The 25,837-nt window shown below is 39.7% G+C and overlaps 1 long non-coding RNA gene across 2 annotated transcripts in view; it reads right to left on the reverse strand.

Moving 5' to 3' along the window:
• Window positions 1-1,624: 1,624 nt before the first annotated feature.
• Window positions 1,625-25,837, reverse strand: part of LOC125452910 (uncharacterized) — a 38,963-nt gene continuing 14,750 nt past the window's right edge. For both annotated transcript variants that reach the window (XR_009445719.1, XR_007247630.2), the window contains exon 4: window positions 1,625-2,160. This is a non-coding gene — a long non-coding RNA (uncharacterized LOC125452910). The remainder of the gene's footprint in view (window positions 2,161-25,837) is intronic.

The following is a 25,837-nucleotide window of genomic DNA, read 5'->3' on the forward strand; positions in this document are numbered from 1 at the left end:
ACTGATTTGTCTATTTGCCATGTCCAGAGAAAATATCAGGAACAATGCAGGGCAGATCCCCAACTGAAAGCTCTTCTCTTGGGTTCACAACAAGCTTTTGTTGATGGTATAGGTGTGATGGATGTCAGTGATTTCCAGGATATCCAGAGAGTGACAAATGTTCTTGGAATGGCATATGCTAAGATGGGGCTGGAAGAGGATGTGAGGGTTGCCATGGAGTTGCGGTAGGTAATTAATGTGGTGCATTTGGTAAGGTAAGGCACAAGAACTCGCCAGGTTTTGCAGTGAGAAAACTTCCAGAATACTTGTTATAATTTGGTTTTGGCAAAAAAGCTTGAGCCCTCTGTATTTTTTTACTGATATGCAATTATTGACGCACTTCTACCCTTTGAAAGTGATGATAAAATTGCCTGATCTGTTTGTCATTATTGTATGACAATTAAAAGGCAATTACCTGGATTTAATGAATGCTGGTCAATTAATCACAAACTGACTGAAAGAATGTAGAAGGATAACAGGTTGGCACAACATCGAGGGCGGAAAGGTCCTGTGCTGTGCTGTACTGTTCTATGTTTCTATGTTCTATGTTCTAATGTAGGGGACAGCTGGGAAACAATCTTTCCCTAGTAATTTTCAACTCTGAATATGATAACACAATAGCAGTGATTGAGGAAAGCTTTTAATAAGTTTTGATTGCATAACAGCTGCTGATGTAGAAATTTGAGTTCAATTATAGTTAAATGTGTTAAAAATGCATCCCTAATAATCATTGTACTAATATATTCATATAACAGCCAATACCTTCTCCCATTTCTGTTATATTTTTACATGTTTGCTGTAAAATTATGACCAGGATGGCTTTGTTAAAATGACTCATCATGGGTTAAAGTAAAACTTTGTTTGACAGGATATAAAAATAGAAATTACTTCTGGAGTGAATTTCTGGCACAGGCCAATTCGTTAAAATATTGGAACTTGGATAGGTAAGCTAATTAGGTGGACAATCTAATTAAAGATTGAGGAAAATTCATGAAGCTTATAGATAGTGGCTGTGCCAGAAAGATTCCGACAGATTGCTCCTTGTAAATGGAAACTGGATTCGAATCTATTGTTTCGGGATTTCAGTAACAAGATCACTGCTCGGTTTTTGTTGAGACAGTTACAAAAGGAACTTAGTATGTAAATAAATTGTTTTGTGGACTAGAGGACTTGAGTTCAATCCTATTAGGGCAACGTGTGAAATGGAATTCAATAAATATTTTAGTTCGTGAGCTAGCTGTTGATGATGAAAGCCTCCAAATTGTCATTAAAAAAATGTTTCACTAGAGTCCGTCACGGAGGACTCTACTGGCACTGACCAGCCTGATTTAAATGTGACTCTTGATTCAGGAATTCCCACCAAATTAGCAGCAGAACACTGCCTGCAAAATTACTTAACTTGCAGAAAAGTGGTAGAATGAGGATCAACCACCCAGTCCATTTCAGCGAAAGTGTTGCAATTGTAGTTTGTGAACAAGTAATCCAAATGTTGAAGAAGTAGTTAATCCTTTAACTGAAAACAATATTATGAACTGTTCATAAGCCAAAAAAATTATCATTATTTTTGTGTAAGATTGACCTTAAGAGCAATTTTTTGGAATAAAATCAGAAAAAGCTAGAAACGTTCAAGTGGTCTGGCAGCATCTGTGATGACACAATGAGAGTGAACATTTCTGCTTTGTGTCATTTCATTAGAATTTTTTTTAAAGTACATGGCCACAGCACGCAACTTCACCCATGACCGCTGTATGCTATGAAATCAAGTAAATGATTCTCTCACCTAAAATGTTCAAGTCTGTTTAAAGACAGTAGGTATACCAAATATGGTCCCCTAGGTTTTAGGAATTAAGAGTTGAGGTATAAAATGATGTCCAAGCCAGATCCTGTTTTCAGTTCTGAGGAAGAGTCACCGGATCCGAAATGTTAATTCTATTTTTTTCTTCACAGATGTTTCTAGACTTGCTGAGCTTTTCAAGCAACTTCTGTTTTTGTTCCTGTTTTCAAATTCTCTTACCAGTGGTTACTGTTAATTCAAAGTTCCTTTTCTTCTATCGCTCCCTGGGAGTGTTGCTTGCCAAATCGTGACTAAACCAGAGAATCAAATAGCTTCTGGGCCGGTATCTGAGTCAAAAAAAAGAGTAGAAATGTGTTTTAATTTGCTTTGGTTAAAATTCTTAACTTTGTTGCTGTCCAGGCTGCATGGTCTGCTGTTTATTTCCAGCGTTTTCTGATTTGAACTAACTTCAGATTGTCTCCTTTATTTTAATGCTTGGGTCAATTAAAGAAATTTGTTCAATAAATGAACGAAATTATTCCCCAAAACTGCAATTCAGAGTATCATTTCCATTTAGAAACAAACCTATTATATCCTAGGCATTGAAGAACAATTGATTATGAATTTTGTTTTTGAGAATTCATGAGGCAAAAGATAATTATTATCACTGAATAATTCAGACTGTCCAAGCTGAAACATGACTGACTGGTGAAATCAGTAGTGATAAGTCTATTCAATTCTCAATTTTCAAATCAACAATGACAGTAATTCAAGGTGGAGGTACATATTAAATATCTTTCTAAACAGTAATTGTAAAATCAAAGAGGACTAGGTAGAGCTCAACGTTGCTTATGACTATTATGATTTCAGCTGATGTTAACAACAGACAAGTTAAATGTAGGAGTAAAATCTGACATTTTTTTTCTGATATAGTGATCATTCACAGAAACATAAGCAAACAAGGCTGCAGATTTGGATTATAACAATAAAATATTTCACAAAATAAATAAAAATGAAATAAACCAAACAAAGACAGTTAAATATAACGAGGTTTTAAAAATTTGAAAGCACAACACAAAACCAAAATCCATTCATTTTGAAAACCATCATTTTACATTTACTCAAATACGAGAGAAATTTTCCTTCCCCTTCAAATCTATGGGTTTGAGTTAATTACTTCTCATAAGTTACAGTCCTGAAAACTGTGAAATGTTTTTATTTGAGTATTCACATAACTGGGATCTTAGGCTTTCTCAGTCTTTTAATAACCTGCAGGTTTCCAACTAAACACTCTGAGTCTGAAGTTCCACGGATTACATTTCTTTGCTTTTTTTCAGTTGCTCTGAAAATTTTCCATTTTCTTGGAGAGGCCACATAAGAAGAACTTGCATTCAAATTGAATCAGATATCTATTCAAATTGCCCAAATGCTTCCAATTTCTAGATTTTCTCTGACCTAAAATTAATCCTTGTTTATTCTATACTCTCTACTCTAAAATAGAGTCATAGAGATGTGCAGAATGGAAACAGATCCTTTGATGCAACTTGTCAATGCCGACCAGATATCCTAAATAAACCTCGTCCCACTTGCCAGCGTTTGGCCCATATCCCTCTAAATCTTTCCTATCCACATACCCATCCAGATGCCTTTTAAATGTTGTAATTGTACCAGGCCCCACCACTCCTTCTGGCAGCTTATTCCATACATGTACCACCCTCTGTGTGAAAAAGTTGCCCCTTAGGCCCCTTTTAAATCTTTCCCCTCTCATCTTAAACCTACGGCCTCTAGTTTTGGACTCCTCCACCTCAGGGAAACAACTGTGTCTATTCACCCTATCCATGCAATTCATGATTTTATAAATGTCTATAAGGTCCCACTGGAACCTTCGATGCTCAAGGGAAAATAACCCCAGCCTATTCAACCTATCCCTGTAGCTCAAAACATCCAAGCCCGGCAACATTCTTGTTAATCTATTTTGAACACTTTCAGGTTTCACAACATCTTTCCTATAGCAGGAAGACCAGAACCACACGCAGTATTCCAAAAGTAGCCAAACCAATGCCCTGTACAGCTACAACATGACCTCCCAACTCCTATACTCAATGCACTGACCAATAAAGACAAGCGTACAAAATGCCTTCTTCACTATCCTATCTATCTGTGTCTCCACTTTCAAGGAACTATGTACCTGCACTCCATCTTTCAATGTTTTCTCTCCCCTGTTGCAAATTCCTATAATACGAAGAAACTTTCTTTGAAATTGCAGGAGACACTTATTGATTAATAATAATGACTCCAGAAGGAATGATCTATTAAATTTTCAACTTCATGTAAATCAGCTCCCATATGCTACTAATTTGAAATAACAAAAATTAAAAATGACATTAATATAGTTATATAAGTCACATACCTTTCATCGTACAACCCAGATATATATTTGTGACCAAGGTAATTAACAATTTCACTAGCTTATAGTGGAGTTTACCTGTATCGTTATTTTATATAAAAATTATCCATACTTTGCTAAAAATTGATAGTGCATTAATTAGATTTGTGTTGGACTTGGCAAATGAGTTAACTGATCTGTGAGGATAGCAGAGTTCACAATGACAATTAATTATCTTTATCTTATTTTCAATTTAATTAAGCTATTGTTTCTCCTTTTTTTCTTGCTGGAATGCAATATGGATTATAAGAATCAAATATTTAATAACTGAGAAAATTAACATGAACTAATGAAAAAAATGCAGAAAATCTAGGGTAAATGGGATATACTTTCTATTTCACAATAAAATATCACATGTTTTCAAGTACTGGGCATAGAGACTTGTGCAGCCATTAAGTAGCCAGCATCATTCTCCATCCACTTAAACGAATTTTTATTATTGGACAGAAAATCACGCAAGCTGTCTAACAGGCATTTGCTTCCTGCAAGCATGGCTCCCTACTGGGCATTTTGTATTGTGGAAAAAGCTCCAAGATGCTTCTTTTAACAGCTATTTAACATGAATTATCATATTGTTTCATTGAAGTTTTGCCCTCCAGAAAATGAAAATATAGACATGGGCAAAAAAATGCCAGTAATGAAACATACAAATATCTGCCTGAATGATGTATATACACTATTAAATAATGTGAGGGTAAACCATCACATTTATGCTGATCATGTTGTATGACTCACTATGTAAAATAGAATTCCCCTAATGCTTAGTGGTTGTGGAGATGAAAGTGGCCCTTAGGTTCATTGTGGAATAAAGAGATGAGAAAATCTCAAAGGACAGGGGAATTCGTAGCACTCCGCAATAAAAATTTTACATTTTTTTTGTGTGGTACTTGTTTTTAAAATAGATATTAAAATGTTATAATGTTTCAAAGTGTTGCACAGCTCAATGATTGTTACGCCAGCAAATGCAAACTCCATTCGTTGGCAACAACAGCTCACAAATAGTAATGAGATGAAAAACTATTTGCTGATGGAAGAAATTTAGCGATGACAGTAAGAGCACTCCTTGAACTTCACTGGGCAGCTCCAAAGGATTGTTAGCATTCATTAAAACAGACTGGGAGATTGGTGTTTAAGTCTTCTTTTCCTGAAGAATGGCATCTCCAAAGTGCAGCTTATGACATTGCACAGAGGTACCAGCTTAAGTTAGGTCCTTAAATCTCAGAATAAGCAAAAATACAGACCCACATGTGACAAGCACAGAGATGAATGTTAAAACCAAAAGAACTGCGGATGCTGTAAATCAGGAACAAAAACAAAGTTGCTGGAAAAGCTCTGTTCTGAGGAAGGGTACTGAGCTTTTCCAGCAACTTTGTTTTTGTTGTGACAGAGATGAATATCACTGCTGAAACAAAGCAGAAGAAAATTAAATTTATGTTGAAGTTCCTTAGCACCAAATGAATGAAGGCATCTGCAGCACCCTCTATCACAATGTTAGATGAAATTAGTTTTCAAGCACAAAACTGGTGTCAAACTTTGAATGTTCCTGATTATGTGCAGTTAAGCATTGTGCTACAAAGTGAATTTACTAACTGTATCAGTGAGGAATTGTAACACATTTTCTTAAAACTTACCACAAAACCAAATATTCTGCAATTGGTTTCAAAAATTCTTTTTGCTCAGCTATGCTTACATTCTTGTGTATGGTTGCTATTCTCTCTGGGTGGTGTTGCAATTTTTCACACAATATTAACCCTACCAGTAACTGGAGAAGATTTACAAGACAACCATGAGATTAAATCACTTTAATGGCATGTTTCCAGTATTCGCTAGGTTATTCCACTGTAGGCATGAAGCTGTTAATTTCCAACGTCTCGACAAAAAGCCATAAAAAGAACATCATCCATAGATCGCTAAGAAGTTAGACTTTATATCAAACTGTCAAACTACACTTTTGAATAGACTGGCAATAAATATCTTCTGGCTGTGTACCAGATTTCCAAATTGATGGGAAGAAGGATGACTTTTAAATATTTTTATATCCACAGTGATAGTTCATGGTCATTTTTCACCGTTTTTTATTGAATTTCCCTTCTGACTGAGAATCAAGAATCCAGTTCTCCATTTTGATATGAAATAACTACCAGAATAGTCCAGGTATGTGGGAATGAGCTCAGTGGTAAGGATGATGGTGGGAAATCAACTTGAAGACATTGAATTGGAAACTCAAACTCTTCATGTTGTTTCCACACATTCCCAACATCGACTGACACGATGGTGGTACATCACAATTGGAAAGCTATTAAAGTAATTCATTGACTGAATTATTCAAAGAATTTTCAATTTTGCAAACAATATTTGGGGAAGTACAGGGTTTCAGAGTCTAGTCTGGTAAAATGAGGTGGCAAGCAAATGAAATCTCAGTGCTGCCTTCATCTGGAAGCCATTGAGAGAGCCAACATCTTTTTCCAGGTTATGGAAGTCGTGGAGCATGGATTTGGGCAATCAGACATAGTGGCAAGAGGAAAGGTGCTGGCACTGCCGCATCTGTATGGAGGCACCTGAGCAGAAGAAATAGGTTTGGTGAGAAAGGTGTATGTTTAATTAGATGGCCATGGAAACTGAGAAAGCCTGTCTTCCCTGGGTTTCATTCATTACAGATTCAAAATCCCATTGAAGAGCAAGGGCAGAGAAAGGAAGCAAGGTCCAGACAAAGACAATGAGAGATTGGCAATCTCAAGGTTAACAGAGGGCCTAGGTCAGGGTGGGTTGAGGAAAAATGGAACAAAGGGCAAAATGGCCTACCTTCTCAATTCAGAAAAGGATACTCTGCAGAGTGAATCCACCTTTGAAAACTCAGTTACCTTCAAATATCTGACAACGTTGTCTCTGTCATGGTGACAGATCATAACACTAAAGCACTGATAGACGTATCGTTATCCACTGGGAACAGCAGCATATTTTGAGCCTTGATATTCTCAGCATTGTACCAAATATTAACCTTTATTTTAGGAATATGTACAGTATCCCAATTTAGCTACCTTGCAAGCCAATGTGAATATTAAGCATGGGTCATGTTTCTGTACTAGAACAACTTCGCTAGGTTATTCCACTGTAGGCATGAAGCCTATCTACAAGTAAACAAATATAAATCTTTATCATATAACACAAAATTCGAATCCCCTTATAAATTACTACTACACACACACAACACACACACACACACACACACGCACACACGCACACATGCACACACACACAATAAAGTGAAAAGTGTAGTTAAAAACAGGAAAGTCAGTTCAGTTGTCTTTCGTTCAATGACAAAATGATCCACCTTTGGTGAGCCAGACCCTTGATGTTTTATTGTTTTTCTCTGTAAGCTTACACTGACTTTAAGAAGTATAGAGTGACCAATCCACTTGAAAATTTACTTTCATGCATCAATTCAGAAGATACTGATCACAGCAATGGCTGCAGGAAAGGTAATTGGTTTGACACAAGTTTAAATTGAGTTTTGCTTTACTGCAGAGAACGGTCACCTTCTGTTGGGGAGAACAACAGTATGCACTTCTGTAGTTTTCACACACTATATCTGTGACTCTGTAACTTGTTTCCAGTTCCAAACTGTTCAGTCAGCTAAGAACTAATCTGCTTCACTTGTAAAGAACTCTATAGCTACTGTCAGAATTTTGAAGGATAAGAGGAGATATAATTGCTAAAGAGAATTGACAAAATAGATGTGGAAAGGATGTTTCCTCAAGAGGGGCAATCAAGAATGAGAGGTTATGCTTTTAGGACATGCACTAACAGGTATAACACAGGGAAGAGGAGAAATTTCTTCTCTCAAATGATTGTGAATTTGAGGAACTCAGCACCCCAGAGTCCAGTGGGTGCGAGGACAATGAATTAATTTAAGGAGTAGATATACAGATTTTTAATCAGCAATGGGCTGAAGAATTATGAGGTACTGGCAAGAGAGGAGTTGTAACCAAAATGCAGTTCGCCATCGTTATATTAAATGGTGGGGGAGCCTTGAAGGGCCTACTTCTGCCCCTAGTTCTATTGTTCTTTTGCTCATGATCATTTGTTTGTTGTAAAAATCTTTAGCCACAAAAAGCAAAACTCTCAAAAAGTATTGAATATTTTTGTTGTGAAATTATGCAGCCATCCTAGTAAATCCCTGTTTTAAAAACAGTGTTTCTCCTTAAAGTCCACAATCTTTAAAGACACAAAACAGAATGGTTCTTATAATACATCATTTTTAATTCATTCAGTATTTTGTAAAAAATGACTGCTACAGCCAAAGAACGACTGTAGATGTAAATGTAATGACTGTTGCACAGAGTGCCATTTGAACCCATGGAATTTCACACCTGAACTGAGGGACATTTCAGAAAGAATGGTTGAAAAAGATGAGCTAACAAAAGATTGACTATCCCCTACCTCCTCCGTCTCACACCGCAGTAGGAAGCTATCTCCTACAGGCACAGATATCACACAGTGTGGATTTGGAGCAACATAGCAGGCCAGGCAGCATCGGAGGAGCAGGAAAGTTGACGTTTTGGGTTGGCGCCATTCTTCAGAAATGGGGTGGGAGAAGGGAGCTCAGAGAGGAGTGGTGGGGCTAGGGAAGATAGGTGGGATGGTGATAGGTGAGTGCAGGTAGGCAGCGGTGGGGATTGGTCAGTGAGGTAGGAGAGGCGACAGGTAGGAGACAAGATGGACTGATGGTGTCAGGTCAAGGAAGTGGGGTTGAGAGGGAGTGTTGGTCATGGAATGAGGCCAGAGTGGGGAGATTTTGAAACAAGTAAATTCCACATTGAGACCATTGGGTTGCAGGGTCCCAAAACGGAAAATGAGGTGCTGCTCCTTCTGTTTCCAGGTGGCATCATTGTGACACTGGAGGAGGCACAGGGTGGACGTGTCATCCAGGGAGTGGGAGGGGGAGTTGAAATGGTTCATGACTGGAAGGTGTTGTTGTTTATCATGAACCGAAAGTAGGTGCTCTACAAAGCAGCCTCCGAGCCTCTACTTAGTCTCACCACTGTAGAGGAGGCCACAGCGGATACAGTAGGCCACGCTGGCAGATGTGCAAGTGAACCTCTGTCACATTTGTGTTTTTCCCATCCAGGGTTTAAACAATTAACAGGATTAAAAACTGTCTGATTCCTGGTCTGTGAAAAAAGCCATTTGCACCTCCGCACTGCAGGTTAAAGAATGAAAAGGATAGTCTTGAGGCATGTGTATTGTCATCCAGTCTCTATTGAAAAGTACCAAGGCAAAAGAATTTCAATCGACATGTAAAATCATTGAATCTTGAAATTGACTACTCAATTACCATGCTATCAACACTATAAAATGTAATAGCTGTTCTTCATGAACAACTTAAAAACTGATCTTTTTAAAACTTTATCTTTTTTTAATTTTGATTTTTAGACTAAATTTTTGTTTCTCTTGTGAGAGTATGGGCATTCAATTATCCTCTTGCCTTCACATTTAGTAAAAATGAAGCTTCATCTTTGTTAAATCAAGAAAGCCTGGTTAAATTGATTCCTTTCAAAAGATGAATTCTTTAAGGCTGTCAGAAAGATATCTTAGGATAGACTAATTTGTTACAACCACTGAAGAGGGCAGGTGATTAAAAAATAGAAGGCTGTTCATCCTTCCTTACACAGGAGCTTAATGATTTGGGATATCCCGCCTGGAATCAAATTCGGGAACCTTGTTTGGGAACAGAATGTAACAGTTCCAAAGACTATTTTATAAAGAGGCCATGTGAGCCATGATGGACGATGAGCTGAGCTTCACAGCATGTGTTGACTAAAACTTGGCACTTACACTAAAGATCACCATGGTCCAAAGGCTTAACATCTCCAGATCTTGACAAGCAGATACATGTGGGGCCTTTGCTGATAATTGATTCTCAAGATGATGGCCAATGCTTATTGAAGAATAAGCATTGGCCATCATTGGCAGCAATGAGCTTATGGACACAATGATGGTATGGGCCTCTGCATGTCCCTGGCATCCACTGACTGGCCAAGATAACAAAGTGTGGAGCTGGATGAATACAGCAGGCCAAGCAGCATCTCAGGAGCACAAAAGCTGATGTTTCAGGCCTAGACCCTTCCGAAACGTCAACTTTTGTGCTCCTGAGATGCTGCTTGGCCTGCTGTGTTCATCCAGCTACATACTTTGTTACATTGAATTCTCTGGCATCTGCAGTTCCCATTATCTCTGACCCACTGACTGGCCTCCTGGTCCTGGATCTCCATGAGGGTTACCAATCTTTCCAAGAAGGCTGCCATGTGATGGGACATGGTTTATCTAGACCTGCTTGGAAGTCTCCATCATCCATGCTTGGGTACATATAGCTTCTGGGGATATTAACAGCTGTCTCCTGGCCTCTTGTTGCAGTTGTAGCAATTGCTATGTGGCTGACATATCCAGGGTTTCATCACCAGTCTGGAGGTCAGCAAGGGTCTAGCCTCTCAAAGTTCTCTTACTCTCAATATCCTCAGCTGTTACAGACTTTGTCAGATATTTGGACTCTTCTGTGATATATTCATCAGATTGTGTCCTTGAATCTAAACTTGAATAGAGGGCCGCCATAGTGAGAATAACTGCGTTCTGGAGGGCATGGTGGAATGGTGTGATTTATGTTATTTATGTCTCCCTCCTTATCCTAAGAAGTCGTCAGCTGTCCCATCAGCCTTTCCAACTCTCCCCTCTGCAACCAGACCTTCATGACAGACTGAAGAGTTATGGGCTGTCACATTTCGACAGTCCTGACTGTGGACATTCATGGGTCCAATGAGGGGCCTGTGAGCACTATGGTTTGATTTGTCAGATGTGCCCTTGTGCCCTTGTATTCAGTGCTCACTCCTTTGGATTGACAGTTCTGTTTCACCATCAACATGCTGCCTTGTCAGCTCTAAGACCTCCTCTTGCCCAGGAGTCAGGATGGAGAGCTAAGCTATCTCTCTACTGATTCTCTTCCTTGAGGAAGTAAGCTTTTTTTTTAATTCAAGCACAAAATAGGACACTGATAGTCTGCACTGATAGCTTAGCTGCTATCCTGGTGACAATCAAGATGTCCATGATGGAGCCTCTTGCTTACATCTGCTCTTGAAGGACATTGTGGGATTAGCACGACAGACAAGCCCCTCTCATTGAGATGCAGCCATATGTCTGACAGGATATGATACTGTTTAATCCCATTGTCAATGACTGACAGGCCACTCCCTCTCTCACCCTCTCATGTTGCAAGCCCCAAAAGGAAAGAGTTATGGAGTAATCACTTTGGCGAGGTGAATACAATCATTGATGCAGTTGTGGTATTGCTTAGGAATAGCCCTCTCCTCTGCAGCATCTGACTTCTGTGAACTCCATGCAGGCCTGTTTGATTAATTGGCCTATTCACCTCATCCTTCCTTGCCCTTGCAGTCTGGAGACAAGACTGAAAGGAGGCATCTTTGGTCTGTGAGGCCAATGAGGATTTCTCCGGCCATTCACGATGTAGGTTTCATTAGTCCACTTGGCTTCTCAGGTGGTCTCCATAACATCCAGTGCTGGCAGCCCGTTAAAGAGAGCAGCAATAAATCCTGTGGTGTCACCTGACATGACCTCTGTTACCTCCATCTCATCTCTGTGCCCTCAGTGATGAGCAGTTATGTGGCCAGGATCTCATTTGCAAATGGCAATGAAGTAACGCTTGCTTCTGCCAACACAAAGTGTGCTACTAGAGTACAAAATGTAGGTCAATGTCTTCAATGTGAACATTCTGAGTTGCTTGCATTGTCTTGTGCTTTATCTAACTCTATCTCTCCTCCATCTACTTTCATTTTCTTTCTTCAAATCTACTTCATTTTCCTGTCCACATGTTTTTTCCTTTATTTTAATTGTTTCTTATTATGTCCTTAATGTGATTTAAGATTTCTTTCTTTCTTTGCACAATGCTGCTTTCTTTTCTCTGATATTCATAGATTTCTGTGTCTGGCTCCTTTTCTTAATATTTTTATTGTTCCAATCCCAGACCAGGTGGTTAAGTTTGTTATAATCTGGTTTAGGACAAGTGACATATTTTAAAGAGAAGACAAGGTGGGAGATCCAAGTGGCTTACTAAGAGACTATGGCTACAAAATTCCATGGTTTTGAACAAGCAACTATAAACATTGCTACACAACATTGGAACAATAATTCAATCTATAGATTATAGACAAAGTATATTCTAACACCCAAAATTAATTTGTGGTAAATATGAATAATAGACTGTGATTTAACATCCCATATGCACATCAAAGGGTAAATACAATCAGGCAGACTTCACAGATCTCTCAGCAATTTTTTTCACTTCTTAATTACATATCAGATCATCAAATCTCATTAAAATTCACATGGGATTGCAATTCTTCACTTTTGCCAGTTGCCTTGTGACTCCCTCCCAAGAACCATAGACTGCATTGACTGGTCAATCACCATCCTTACTTAGACCAATGCTCCTTTGAACTCTGAATACTGCAATCCACTTACTCACATGCACAACTCCAATTTGTGCTTCACAAAGCTTGCGCTGTATCTGGATTTTTCTGAGCCCTACTCCAGTTCACTTACACAAAGCAAATACTTTTTATGGGTTTTGTTCACTCACATTCATGGCTGCTCTGAACTATTAGTGAAACTCGGCTTCTGCTAAGTCTCCTTGTTTCCTGAGTCCCAGTGCCAACACTTAGCTTCCTACTAATTCCTAGAACTCCTCCAAGTTTAAACACAGTGACATCCAACCACTCTTGGCTTCTGACTGAGCCCCAACCTGTGTAGATTCAGTTTAGCTCAGTTGCATCTTTAATAGTACAGCTAACAGCAGTACTGTGTAACATAGAGCCTGTGTCTCTCTATCTCTTTCACCTACTCCCTGACTTTTCCAACTGCGTGTAATCTTTAAACTCCCCCCAGCCCCGAAATACCCTGTGTAATCAAATATCAAATATAGATAGAATATAGGACAGTATAGTACAGTACAGGCCCTTTGGCCCACGATGTTGTGCCAAACAGTGATTAATTGAAAACTTTGCAGCAGACTTTCACTAGTACTGGGACAGAACTGAATGTAGCCACCCAGCAATTCTTGAAATTGTCAGTTCCACGTATGTTCTTATTCGCAGATTAATGGCTTATACAGTACAGTAATGTCTGTAAGACGAAGGGTTCATCACACCATCACTCATTCTAATTTACTGTCTGCTGAACTCTCAGCTCTGCTTTCGTGTGATATCACATTATTTCCAAGGTTAGAATATCACCATGTCATTCAAAGGATAGTAAATTTATTGGACTTGACATATTTAGAAATTGAGTTATCCGTTCCTTGATATCTGACCAATGAGAAATGAAGGTGGCTTTTGCAGTGGATGGAATAGTGATTTAAGTAAATGATAACTCATCTGTGGAGATAAAAAAAAGGACAATATGTAAACAATTGATTACTTATAAGAACAATTGCTGCAGCACTGATGACAGACAATGTAAGTGATGTGTAACAGTTGACTATTGTACAAAGGTCTCACCACTTGTGAGCTAAATATTTTTCTGATTGCAAACTACATGCTTAATATGAATTACATTCAAGTACTCACATTTAAGATTTACCAATTAGCACCGTTCTGGGACAATGCATTAAAGGAAAAAATGTAACTCAGAGTTACCATAATCCTGTGCAAATACTTCATCCTTTGACATAATGTTGAGGATTTTTCTAATCTTATCTTAGGACAAATTACTTTGGCTCAGTGAGCCTTAAAACTGCCCTTTCACCCTTTGGCAACTTGAATTTATGTTTTCCTCTAAAATCATGTTTATTTTGATGATGCTATGGGGCTCAGTAGTTTTGAATGGATCATGTTTCATGCATATGATCTTTCTTTGAATGTTGGGAAGAATGAATGTTTGAAAAAAAAGGCACTTTGGTACTTCTAGCATTTCACTGAAAGAACTATTTCTGGTTGGGAGAAAGAAGGAGATTGTTGTTTCTTCCCTGAATCTATTTTATTCAATTGCTGCCAAACACATTAATTTGCATTCATTTACATATATTATCATATTAAAGGTGCTTGTCGGAGTGATAGATTTGAAAATGATAACCATTGTCGTTTTGGGTATCTTAATTTACAGATGGTGGTGAATTGGATTGTTGATTTGTCAGGTCTCACACTCTAGCTGAAAATGCAAAATATCACCTTAAAAATATTAGATTTCTGGATATATTGACCATTTTAACCATGAAATGGATCTAGGATTTTAAAAAAACTGTGTTAGGGTAGAATGCAGAGGAGTTACTTTGTCTGCTAAATAAGTGATGCAACAAATTAAGATTGTGTCAGACACTTCTTTTCTTATCAATGGTCTTACATAACACCAAGCTGTATCATTTTAACTGAGCATATCTATTGCAATGGATGTTTCATTGTGCTTTGGAATTTCAAAATTTTTCTAACACTTGCCTATTTGCAGATAAACTGAAAATTGAGTGAGATCAGGAATAATAGTAGCTCAGAAGCCTGGTTTATTTGACACAGAATACAATGAACAGAATTCAGTTTTCATGATGAGATTAGCCTATTTCCACGTAATAGACAAATTATAAAATATGTAATGAAACTCACTTTATGCCTAGCACTCCTAAAGGTAACTGACCATTTTTCCTTTGTTACAGGCTATGCCTGTGTATGTGTCAGCCTGCAGGCTTCCTCAATTTCTCTGACTGGCACAGAAGGAAAAGAGGCAATCCTATGATTCCTCCCCAACTTTGACTAGTAAGGTCTAGCCTAATCAGGGCTGTGTAGCTGCAGGAGTTCAGTGAAAAGGGGATGGGTCAATAAGGCCATGAGGGGAACTAAAAAACAGGAATAGAATTTTAAAGCTGAAATATTGCTAAAAGCAGGAACCAATATGTACTTCTTTAAGTACTACGTGAAAGAAATTCTATGACTTAGAATGAAATGCTACCTGCTTGATGAGAGAATTTTAAGAATTTTCTCGTGGGACATGGATGTCGCTGCCTGCCCTAGTTGTCCTTGAGAAGGTGGTTCTGAGCTGCTTTCTCAAACTGCTGTAGCCCACGTACTGTAGGTAAACCCACATTACCATCAGGGAAGAGATTCCGGGGTTTTGACACAGCAGTAGTGAATGAACGTTGATGTATTTCCAAGTTAGCTCAGATCATGCATATGTTTTGTTCAGCCAAATACATTACTGAGAAACCATTCTATCACAGGCTTGAAATACTGATTTTCAAAGGACTGCAAGATTGATGTACAGTATGGATAGGAATTCAAAATTGTGGCCACTGATGTCATCTTGGAATACTGATGTCACTCTGTCAAGTATTGAGATTGAAAATGATTGTAAGGCAGATCATAGCACTTCATCTTATTTCCTCACGGTGCAGTCAGTGTTACAGTCCCCAGCTATTTGCTCTGCCAATATAGCTGACTTTGCCCAGGGTCAGGGCACCATTGTACACGTTTCACATTGATAGCACCATATCATATTGCAACTGACTTTATCAACAGAGACGTCTTCCATTCCATGAATGTGTGTGTGATCTGTGATCATTGTTAGCAGTCTGGGACATATACTCTGAGCTGTCATGACTATACCCTTGATAACTCTCATGTTCATGCTTCACTTTGAGGGCTACTGGGAGTCAAGGACTGCGATTTGTAACTATGGCTGATGATCCGTTAAGCATCCCCCAACTCAAACTGACTGTAGATACAATACCGACCATTCTTCAACCAAGGCCACCATGGACCAATTGACACAGCTGCTGAGGATGAAGTTCTGGTGCTTGGGTTCAGACACAGTGTATTGTAGAATGCTGTATAGAACCGAAACAGGAAAAGAGGGGACATGATAAATGCTGAAGAGTGGGGAGAATGCTAATTGTCATCAGAGCAAGAAGATGAGGATATTGAGCAGGAACCTTCTGCATGATAGAGTGCTGCAACGTCAGGCACAACATGAGTGCTAGCAGAAGACATTAGCCTTCAATAAGTGATTTTGAAACAGTAGCTCTCCCAGTGGCAGCGTTCTAAGATGGAATGACACTAAGTAATGAAAAACTGTGCAGCTTGGCACTTATTTAATGGCAGATAGAGCGGCCGTCAATCAGGTACATAAAGTATCAATACATTTACAAATGTGCAACTGTATTTGTAATAAAGTGACAGCCGTGGTCTTATCTGCCCAAAGCAGCTTTTCTTTTGGTCTAAGATAACAACGTGCAGAGCTGGATGAACGCAGCAGATCAAGCAGCATCAGAGGAACAGGAAAGCTGACGTTTCGGGTATAGACCCTTGGTGTCCTCTGATGCTCCTGCTCCTCTGATGCTGCTTGGCCTGCTGTTTTCATCCAGCTCTACACCTTGTCATCTCAGATTCTCCCGCGTCAGCAGTTCCTACTATCTCTGAAATTTTTTTGGTCTTATTCTCACTGTGAGCGCTGTGAATGGACAGCTTCTGGCTGGCAACATTTGATCTGGTGCTGGGCTGTGCTTTAAAACTGATGCTGGTACTGTGAATCCAGGAAGTGGCAATCATGTCCACCATTGCTGGGCGTAAGATACCGTGATAGGGGTGCCATAGAGACATTATGCATAACTAAAATGGCAATAGTGTGAGAAAATGCATTAGTGCTAACAGAGAGAAATCCTCCCGGAAATTCACTGGAATTGACACTTAGCTAATTTTTGGTTAGTTTCAGGTCTAAGACTGTTGTAAGGTGTACCCATGTAAAAATTACATCCTGTTCAAGACAGCAACCTTTATTCATTAGACTATCTTGGGGCTTTCCTCCACTACTTTTGACCATCAGGTCCTGCAGAATCAGCCATGAAGTGGGATTGTCCATGTTGATTGGGCACTGCAGGAGTTGGGATATATCATCCTGCTAATGACATTTGGTTTAATTTCAATAAGTTTCTGATGTGAATTGACATTAGCCCTCTTATTATTTTTTGTTACAGAGCACCGGCAGGGGCTGCTTAACCTGCTTAGTGTTTATTGAAAAGGGGATAGTGGCATCAGCTATGCAAACACATGTTGGTAGGAGTCAGGGTTTCATGCTCAGATAAAAGGCAGCACATTGTGCAAGGTGGGGACATGGAAGCCTTATCTATAACTAGGCTTGGTTTGTCAGCCTTTTCAATGTCCCACTCAACAGGCTGCAGCTGGGAACCTGCCAGAGTCCTTGTCACACCCAGCAGAGGGGACATTTGGTGTACCAGTGTGAATAGCCCTGAGCCTGCTAATCGTGCAGAATTGTCAACCCAGGTACTATTTAGGAAGATAATGAATTAAATGATGGAAATAGCTACAGTTTGGCTGTTGAGGGCCTGGGTTTCTGTGTGAGGGCGAGAGGAGAAACCTTGCTGCTTGTGCAGGGCCCACAAGGAATTCAGAGACAGGCAAGGTTTCAATGTCTTCCTCAGCTTTGTCTTGCTCACTGCTGTTGCTGCTGTAAAGCAATAAACAGTGTGTGGCACTTCATGCATTGCAAAAAACTTATATAGTGCCACGGATGGTGTTCTCAGACTATGATTCACAAATTCAGAAACTGTCTCCTCACCTTTACCTGTATTTAATAGGAACATCATCCAGACCTGAAACTGTTACTCTTGTTAGGAATGTTGCAGCATGGAGGTGGAAACTGCATAGCTTGGATTTTAATATTTGCCCAAACCTGTTTGAGCTAAAAGTAAGGTCTTCCTCTCTGCCTGAGTCCTCACAGCAAGAACTAGACTGTTACTCTATAAATGAAAAAGCCCTGGGAAAAATTGATGCATAGAGAGATCTGGGTGTTCAGGTCCATTGTACCCTGAAGGCGGCAACTCAGGTCGATATAGTGGTCAAGAAGGCATACGGCATGCTTTCATTCATCGGACGGGGTATTGAGTACAAGTGTTGGCAGGCCATGTTACAGTTGTACAGGGCTTTGGTTCAAAAACATGTGGAATACTGCGTACAGTTCTGGTCGCCACATTACCAAAAGGATGTGGATGCTTCGGAGAGGGTGCAGAAGAGGTTCACCAGGATGTGGCCTGGTATGGAGGGTGCTATGAAAGAGAGGTTGAGTAGATTAGGATTATTATTAACATTAGAAAGACAGAGGTTGAGGGGGAACCTGACTGAGTTCTACAAAATCATGAGAAATATAGACAGGGCGGATAGCAAGAAACTTTTTCCCAATTACTAGGGGGTCAAGATTTGAAGATGAGGGGAAAAATTTAAGGGAGATATGCATGGTAAGTTCTTTACGTAAAAGGTGGTGGGTGCCTGGAATGCGTTGCCAGCGGAGGTGGTAGAGGCAGGCACGATAGCGTTATTTAAGGTGTATCTAGACAGATACATGAATGGGCAGGGAGCAGAGGGATACAGGTAATTGGAAAATAGGTGACAGGTTTAGGTAGAGGATCTGGATCGGCACAGCCTTGGAGGAGCGAAGGGTTGTTCCTGCGCTGTAATTTTCTTTCTTCTTTCTTTCTTTCTACTCAACTGTGTGATGTTTTTAGTATTATGTACTTGTCTTGAGAGCAAATATTTCGATGATTCATTGCTACTTTCGTTCTTGCCCCCTTTTTTAAATTCTTCCTTAAGATGAAGCATGAAGAAGTAGTAATACAGTTCAGATAACACCTAATGCTTTAGTTACGCTTTCAATTTGTGGCTTGTGTCGTTTTGAAAAGCTTAGGGCTCTCTGTGGATTCCTAAACCAGTCAACGTCAACTGCATGTGCCTACTCAGCAAAGGTACACCCGTCACACATTAGTTCTCATCACTTCACAAACTTTTGTGGTTGAGAGGCAACATGCTAGCTTTTGCTGTTTGTAAACTATTGTTCTACATCCCCTGGTGCTTATTAAAGGAAAATTGGCAAATCAAATCTCCTGGGCATCTGTAGTAAGAATAGATGGTAAACATACCGTTACTCTAAAACATCAACGTAAGATAAAGCATGCAATGATTTCCGAAGGTGGTTTTATTGGCAAAAATAATGCGCATTCATGCACAATATAAATGGAATATTTTTGGTTTAAGTGTTTTTCTTATGCATCACCGTGTTGAAGCACACTTATTTCAAGTGTGTTGATAGGACAGATGATCATGAGCAAAAAAGATTACTTGAAACTACCGAAAAGATGTTGTTAAATATGAAAGGGTTCAGAAAAAAATCACAAGGATGTTGCTGGGATTGGAGGGTTTGAGCTATAAGGAGAGGATGAATAGGGTGGGACTGTTTTCCCCTGGACTGACAGAGGCTGAGGGCTGTGACCTTATAAAGGTTTATAAAATCGTGAAGGGCATGGAGAGTGTAAATAGTCAAGGTCTCTTCTCCAGGGTAAGGAGGAGGGGTCCAAAACTAGACAGCATAGGTTTAAGATGAAAGGGGAATGATTTGAAAGGGATATGAGGGGCAAATTTTTCACACAGAGGGCAGTGCATGTATAGAATGAGTTGCCAGAGGAGGTGATGGAGGCTGGTCTAATTACAACATTTAAAAGACATCTGCATGGGATATGAATAAGAAAGGATAGAAGGATACAGGTCAAATGTTGGCAAATGGGACTAGGTCAGTTTAGGATATCCAGTAAGTGCAGACAAGTTGAACTGAAGGGTCTGTTTCTGTACTGTACATCTCTATGACTCTATAGTTTATTTTAGTTGGATCAGCCCCTCAATAGTTGGTGTTATTTGGAATTTGATACTTGCACTGTAATATATTAAAACTGTGATTAATTAGCAATGTGAAATGAAAGTCAATGGTATTTAAACCATATAGGGTTAATGCAAAATTTTCTCTATTACATCTGCACATGTTGAAATGGGTGCTAATCCTCAGCAGGCAGGAGTTCCATCCTATGACCTTACTGTGGAAGGAAACACTTTTGAGACTAACCCTCAAGAACTTACAAAACCATGTCCAGCTGAAATCTGCTTTGCTTGTCTATTTATTTTTTTTGCCATGGATAGATTCTCAGTGACCTGGATGGGTGCTGCAAAATCCTGTACATATTGCAAACTCAGCATTCCACTCTCTGTAGGGAATTAAGAATAATAAAGTCTTCGTGAAAAACAAACATTCTATGGCCACAATGATATAGCACACATTTCTGCTAAGCATGCAAGGAACTGTTTGAATTTATTCAACTATCGGGGAAACTTGCAAACATCAATGTATAGTTCATCCCTCACACAGCTAAGGTGAAATCATTCTATTATCGAATAAATGAAAATCCAATTTCAGTAAAAGTTATGAGATAAAAGAACAATCTATACAGTTGAAATGAAATGTAACAAGGAGATATAATTCCTACTAATGAAAGGTGGCATGATAGCATGGTGGTTAGCACTGCTACCTCACAGGACCAAGGACCCAGGTTCAATTCCAGCCTTAGGCAACTGTCTGTGTGGAGTTTGCTCATTCTCCCTGCATCTGCATGGGTTTCTTCGGACAGTCCAACAGTTCACAGGTTAGATGGATTGGCTGTGCTAAATTGCCCATAGAGTCCAGGGATGTGTAAATCCAGTGGGTTATAGGGGAATAGGTCTGGGTGGGATGCTCCAAGAGTTAGTGTGCACTTGTTGGGACCAATGGCCTGTTTCAACGTTGTAGGATTATAGTTAGTGCAAAATCATCAAAAATGCTGACATGAATGATATTAACACAAATGTTTATTATTTGTTGCAAAGCCATAAATATGTTCTTCAAGATTTATGAACAGAAGCAATCTTTCTCTTCTATTGCAAAATAATTCCTGAAAACATTGACAAATGTCTGATCCAAAGAACGTTTGGAGCAAATTATAAAAAAATTCTGATGTCGGAATCTGTAACTAAATCTATAAACAGTAAAAGATGAAAAGCCAGACATTGTAGGTGCCAAGTATAAGTCTTTAAACGTGATAAATTAGCTCATTGATTGGTGTCTCTTGACAGATGCTGTACATGTTGCTGGATTAGATTGTGCATTTGCTTTGAAAACATTGTGTTAACTTCTAACTCTTTTAAATTCAAATAGGGATGCCTTCCCAGAGTTATGAGCATAATTAGAAAGGCAAAAGTAAATTTCTGATACCATAGAAGCTAAATATGTAAAATCATCTTTTTGTTCCTGTTATAAATATTGACAGGAGAATTCCAAGTGCATAATTCCAAATCTGTTGTGTAGAACGTAAGTTTCATGTATTAACAACTTATTAATTGTTTGGATGCTCTGAACCTTTGGGAACAGGCCATGTGCTGAGAAACGGTGGATTATTATGACCGAAGATGTTAGGATGCAAGGTCAACGCTTTCATTTTGCAATTGATATTCTGATGGTGGCTGGAATGACAGACAAGCACCTCACACTACACCATGACAAGTAGGCAATGAAACTCAGTAGTCAATTGACAGCAATTTTATACCAGGGCTTTTAGGTTTTTCTAAAGAATGCACAGGAACCGTGGTTTTAGAGCCTTGTCTTAAAGAAAAGAAATAGCAGAAACAGAGAAAGCTGTAGCCACAGAGAGTAGGAGAGCAGAATCTTGGGACTAACAGGTGAGATCAATGTCGGAGTAGGGGTGTCGGAGAACAGCAGATTGGGAAAATCCCTTGAGTGTAATTGAGGGCGTCCTCACGTGAGTGCATACAGTCAGAGGCTCAGGCACCTTCAGTTGGTACTCTCTCAGAAGACTATACCTCACTGGGAGGACAGTCCCCCATTTGTACACAATATGGGAGAACAGACTGAGCCATATGGGAAATGTTGACCACCCAATGCCTGCAGTACTGATGGTCAGCATTGTGCTTAACTTCCACATCTGCAGTTTTTACAATCCATCAACTGGAAATATTTGTGGGATCTCCCCCTTTGCTGCTCTTGAAACTGTTCAAGAATGCCAGTCAATTTTTCACAACTATTTGAATACTTAAGCTGCAAGAGAATGCTTCAGCGCCACTGCTGGATTGTGCAGGCTGTCATCCACTGCAAGGTCTTTAAAGCATCCACTGGGGTCTTCACTAACACAAAGTCCTTCCGTGCTGTACACATAACTACGCTGTGACCACTGCAGATGTGTAAAGGGTTCCTGGTAAAACCCCACCCGCTTCACCCCAACCATCCTTCAGGAGCAGATATCAGGACACAAGAGCTATCCCTTGAAAACATGCTTACTTTTCCTTTGAGGAAAGCAAGAACAGCCCAAGTGATTATCGAACAGGGCATTGTCTCCTGAACATGTTCTTCAGGTGCTTTGATCCATCTGGAACTGCATGTCAGGGCCTCACCAAACCTATTGTCCCCCAGGACTGGGATTAGCCAACCTGCAGACAGGCTTTTCACCAAGACGCCTGCAGGGCAACTGCGAACTCCCAGACAGCCTGTCTCCTTGTGAGAGTGCCTCTCATAGAAGGCAATCATTAACTGATCCAGTTGCTGAGCATTGGGCAGATGAGTTCCTACTAAGAGCCACAGTCATGTACTTGCTCCAACACCCCTCTCATCCTTATCCTATGATCCCAATCCAAGGAATCCCTTCACCTCTAAGCCTCACATAATGTTGTTCTTCATCTTCTGCAATCCTGGGACTCCAGGAATGTCCTTCTGGTAGTAGCCATGGCCTCCTCCATGTCTGCACGGCCTCTAATTTGTCAACAACACCTACTGGGCCAGACTTCTGCCTCTGGGGTCATGATGCAGGAGAGTGCCAGCTGGAGACCTCGCTACTGCATGATCAGCTTGTGGTTCAGCTATCCTTCCCTGGAATAATCAATGTACATCTCTCACTGATTTGCCACTTAAATAATGAGAGCCCAATTGCCTCATTAAGATTCTACCCACTGAACCTGGCGAAAATAGCCTGATGTAGATTTGTGTTTGATGCCTCTAAAAGAACAGTCTGAACGTGCATAAAATACTCCATGTAGCTTTAGTAACTGAATATTATCTTGAAAATCTGATTAGAATTACAAAGAACTGCACAGTGCACGGCAATACCCAGAAGCCTTCTTACGCTATTATGTAGATCTGGTTAGCAGACTCTTCCACATCTGTAACTAGGCCTTGGAGAGAATTTTGGATTGCTTGAAATTACTCCAGTTCTATAGTAATATTAATATTCTTACATGTGAGATCAAAAACCCTAGGAATTGCAGATAAAGAATATAAATTAATTTTCCAATTATTCAGTTTATGTCCCTCCACGAGCACCGTCAATCATTTCTCAAGCTGATTAAAATTAGAGAACGAAGAAATTACCTCTTTTGGACAGTGACAGCTTGTGACAGTGATATGAAAGATCTGGAATACTTCAAACACAATAAATTTTGCTTTCCTCCTTCCATACAGTTTTCACTTCCATTGTCATGGATCAGTCTGTCCCATGAAGGCTATCCTGCATTGTTGCACATTCTACAGAAGAATCTTTTAATTGATCTGCCCAGCAAAACTTTCTTGCTTCCAGTTTAGCATGTTACTGGTCTAACTGCTGTGCAAACTTTCTATGCGTATGGGTGCTGCAAAGTAGTTTTATGTCAAAAAAATTCTACAAACCTGCTGAGTGTAGGTTCGCAATAAACAACTGCACCTCCAGGTCACGAACCATTTCAATTCCCCCTCCCATTCCTCAGATGACATTCCATCATGGGCCTCCTGCAGTGCCACAATGACGTCACCTGAAGGTTGCAGGAACAGCAACTCATATTCCGCTTGGGAACCCTGCAGCCCAATGGTTTCAATGTGGATTTCACAAGCTTCAAAATCTCCCCTCCCCCAATTCATCCCAAAACCAGCCCAACTCGTCCCCACCTCTCTAACTTGTTCTTCCTCTCACCTATCCCCCCCTTCCACCTCAAGCCGCACCCCCATTTCCTACCTACTCACCTCATCCCACCCCCTTGATCTGTCCATCCTCCATGGACTGACCTATCCTCTCCCTACCTCCCCACCAACACTCACCTCTACTGGCTCCATCCCCGCCTCTTTAACTTGCTTGTCTCCTCTCCACCTATCTTCTCCTCTATCCATCTTCGATCCGCCTCCCCCTCTCTCCCTCTTTATTTTTGAACCATTTCCCCCTCCCCCTTTTCTGATGAAGGGTCTAGGCCCAAAACGTCAGCTTTTGTGCTCCTAAGATGCTGCTTGGCCTGCTGTGTTCATCCAGCTCCACACTTTGTTATCTCTTATGAGATTTATAGGGTAGTTTATTGGGTATAGAGGAAATACTTATGTTTCTTCAGGCTCATATGCAGTGTTCTACATGACAGGACATCATTGATTCAGGCCTAACATCTCTTTTAAACTGCCCTGTTTTCTAAAGTCCCAAGAAATATAACTGTAGTTAAATATTGAGTAATTATTACAATGAAGACAGGAGCATCATTATAATAGTTAATAAGTCATCCTATTCCCCAAAAGTAGCTTGAGTGCCTCGTCTTCATCCCAACTCTATTTAAACTATACGTCAAAACGTTCAACATTAGTTGCAACTTGTTCCAGGTTTTTTGTATATCAACCTTTGCAACAATCCTCACCCAGCCATTCTATTGACAATTAAACATATTCCAATTACTTCAAGAGAAAGTGACTGCTTACAAAGCAAGGATGTGTATTGCATTGAGATAACAACCTCAGCAACATTTTTACGTAGAGTTGGATTGAACCTTCATATTTACGTGTGCAATTTGTTCCAGGATTACAACGGACATAATGATATCCAAGATAAAGAAGATGAATTTATTAAGATCAGAGATAATGGGAACTGCAGATGCTGGAGAATCCAAGATAACAAAGTGTGAAGCTAGATGAACACAGCAGGCCAAGCAGCATCTCAGGAGCACAAAAGCTTTTCATCCAGCTTCACACTGAATTTATTAAGATGTGTCTTTAGCATTTGGGGGCCAATAAATATTATCTCCTATACTTTTGACTTACATGGAAGATTTAAGACATTTGCTTTCATCTTGGATAATACACAATGTGGAGCTGGAGGAACACAGCAGGCCAGGCAGCATCAGAGAAAAAGGGAAGTTGACATTTCAGATCAGGACCCTTCTTCAGAAATGGGGTTCCCATTCCCATCAACTTTCCTGCTACTCTGATGCTGCCTGGCCTGCTGCCCTCCTCCAGCTTCGCACTGTGTTATTTCTGACTTCAGCATCGGCAGTTCTTACTATCGCTGTTTTCATCTTGGAAGCTGCTCTTGAATGATAAAGAGATGAAACCTACCCACCACAGTTGTATACAGAATGGCAGACATTTTAATGAAAACCCTTTACAACATAAATGATAGATGCCAAAGCTCTGAGGTAACAGTAATATTTTAAATGAAATGAAAACAATTCCGAATGGTTGATTCAATACACTAAAATAGCTCAGGTCACAGGGCCATTCAAAAATAGTTAAATTGACAAAAAGTGAATTTTTTTTGGGTGGAAATAAAATTACATTTCATGCCAGATACAAAAGGATTTCTATATGATTTGAAAGGCTGTGGTTTGATTTATCTGTTATATGTTCATCACACTGATTTTTGAATTAAGTGG

The sequence above is a fragment of the Stegostoma tigrinum genome, chromosome 4 (genome assembly GCF_030684315.1).
Source record: "Stegostoma tigrinum isolate sSteTig4 chromosome 4, sSteTig4.hap1, whole genome shotgun sequence".
Lineage (NCBI taxonomy): Eukaryota > Metazoa > Chordata > Chondrichthyes > Orectolobiformes > Stegostomatidae > Stegostoma > Stegostoma tigrinum.